General features: G+C 39.4%; 1 pseudogene; it reads left to right on the plus strand.

Annotated features, from left to right (window-relative positions):
* The first annotated feature begins 661 nt into the window (after nucleotides 1-661).
* Nucleotides 662-2,058, plus strand: LOC125487780 (annotated as a pseudogene).
* The last annotated feature ends 251 nt before the right edge of the window (nucleotides 2,059-2,309 follow it).

Genomic DNA, 2,309 nt, shown 5'->3' on the forward strand with positions numbered 1-2,309 from the left:
GCCTTATTGCAAAATGCGTCATGTACTGGCACTGGAGTTGTGTTTCAGAGTTAGGACACATACGTACGCAATTCTCCACCTGACAGGTAAATCATAAACTGATTAAACATTGACTTCAAAACTTTGCCTTCTCCAACTGGCAGTCAGACATTGAACTCTTGGGATCCCACTACCTCAAATGGAAAGACATACATGCCTTAGAGAATTGGACTTTGTATTTTTATGTGGGAATCTGCAGAACCAGAATTAATCTGTGTTTCTGGATTCTGTCTATCTTCCAGAGCAGCAACAGTTAAGTTAACTGAAACAAAAAGGACCATGGTTTACAGAAAAAGTATCGAAATGAATCCATTCATTATTTATGGGATCAGTTTTTTTTTTCTGTATGCAATTTTAAATTCATTGCAAAATGGTGGAACTAATGCTTAGTCCTGAAGTTTGAGATGGTTATGTTTTGCCAACCATAGTAATCACACCATAGTCAGAACTTTTGACATAATGCATTTGTTCAAGTTGGTGTCACTAATAGCGATGTCAGGTGTAACTGTATCCCTGGAGGCTTACTCTCTATATAACACTTTTTCGATGGAAATGAATCAGTTCACAGTTCCTGCCAGCAGTGTGAAACCCAGAACAACTGAATTTGTTGCTAATATCAGAAATGGCATATCCAATTGTCTGACAAATAGAATATGTTTTCTATCCTCTTATTTCAGCCATTGGTGTTCCTGGTAAGCTGTTATTGCAAGTGTTTCTGATGCAAACTGGTTATTATTTTGCTGTTTAATTGTCATGACTTATCACTGTGTATTTTGCACGAAGACATTTTCTAATCATTAAATGCTGCCATTATATCTGCTCCTTCAAACTTCTAGGAAGTTTATTTTACCCTTAATGATGGAGTATTAACCTCCTTTGCTTACTTTATTTGCTTGTACTATGGATTCCAAAATGCACTGTTCGTAATTGTGTTTCGAGTGTGTTATTATTGGAAAGCATGTTATATGTCAGTATACATCCGTCTTGCAACATCAAAGCTGGACATTTTGCCCTAGATTTGGTCACATTGTTTAAGATTCAGGGCAAGATCTGTAAATATTTAGTTCTATTTCAATCTCTTCCCTCACAGTTAACTTGGTGGCAATAATAGTCCTGTCCCGAGGAAAGTGTGGTCTCTCAAACTGCATCACTCATTACTTGATTGGAATGGCAGTGGCTGATCTCCTTGTCGTTGCCCATAATGCCATATTGTATTTCACTGTTCTAATTTATTTACCACATTCATTCGTGAGAATTACTCCCATGTGTAGCATTTTTTCAGCCCTGGCTTCAGCAGCCACAGTGATTTCTGTCTGGTTCACAGTCACATTCACTTTCAACCAATTTGTGGCCATTTGCTGCGAGAGATTGACAACAAAATTTTGCACCAAGAGAACTGCAGTGGCATTTCTAGGGACGGTGACCGTGCTGGGCTGCCTGGAATCTCTACCCTGATATTTTGCATATCATCCAAACTACATCATTGATAATATTCCATGGGTTTGCATCAGTGTATTCAGATATTTCCATTCCCCAGCATGGGCTGCATTTGAAATCATCAACTACATTTTAACCCCTTGTGTGCCATTCTTTCTGATCTTGCTGCTCAATGTGCTGACTGTCAGTGTTTCAGTGAGCAGTCAAATCCGTAGTGTTCTTCATGGCCAAAGAAGTGGAGAGAAGCACAAAGATGTGGAGTTGCAAAACCGGCGGAAGTCCATCACGTTGCCGTTCAGTATATCGGCAAGTTTTGTGCTTTTGTGGGTGGCCCAGCTTGTGTTCAGTATTTATGGACGAATTACAGATATCTGATATTACAACTTCTCCGACACAGACCCTTACTGTATCACTGATTGCACAGTGAAGATGCTGCAAGTTCTCAGCTCCTGCACCAACATGTGTATTTATGCTGTGAGCCAGGCTAAATTCAGGAAAGAGCTAAAGAATGCAATGACATACCCCTTCAAACAAATCATTAAATCATGGAACACCTTGAAGAGTTTGAAACATGTGAATTAAATTTCACTTCATATTCCAACGTCTACAATTGCCACGAGGGAAATAAGTAAGTTATCAGTATGACAGTCTTCAGTCTGATTACGTTTAACCAAAACATTGATTCAATACAAGTCTTGCTGTGTGGACAATACATATATCGATCTCCCAAAATGGGCTAGTGAGAGTTCAGACCTGCTACCAACCGAGGCTGCAGAAAACGTGAATAAATCTGCCCATCTCTGCTGTGGGATTAATAGCAAAGGGGCTCTGAA

Source organism: Rhincodon typus, chromosome 45, assembly GCF_021869965.1.
Source record: "Rhincodon typus isolate 14 chromosome 45, sRhiTyp1.1, whole genome shotgun sequence".
Classification (NCBI taxonomy): domain Eukaryota; kingdom Metazoa; phylum Chordata; class Chondrichthyes; order Orectolobiformes; family Rhincodontidae; genus Rhincodon; species Rhincodon typus.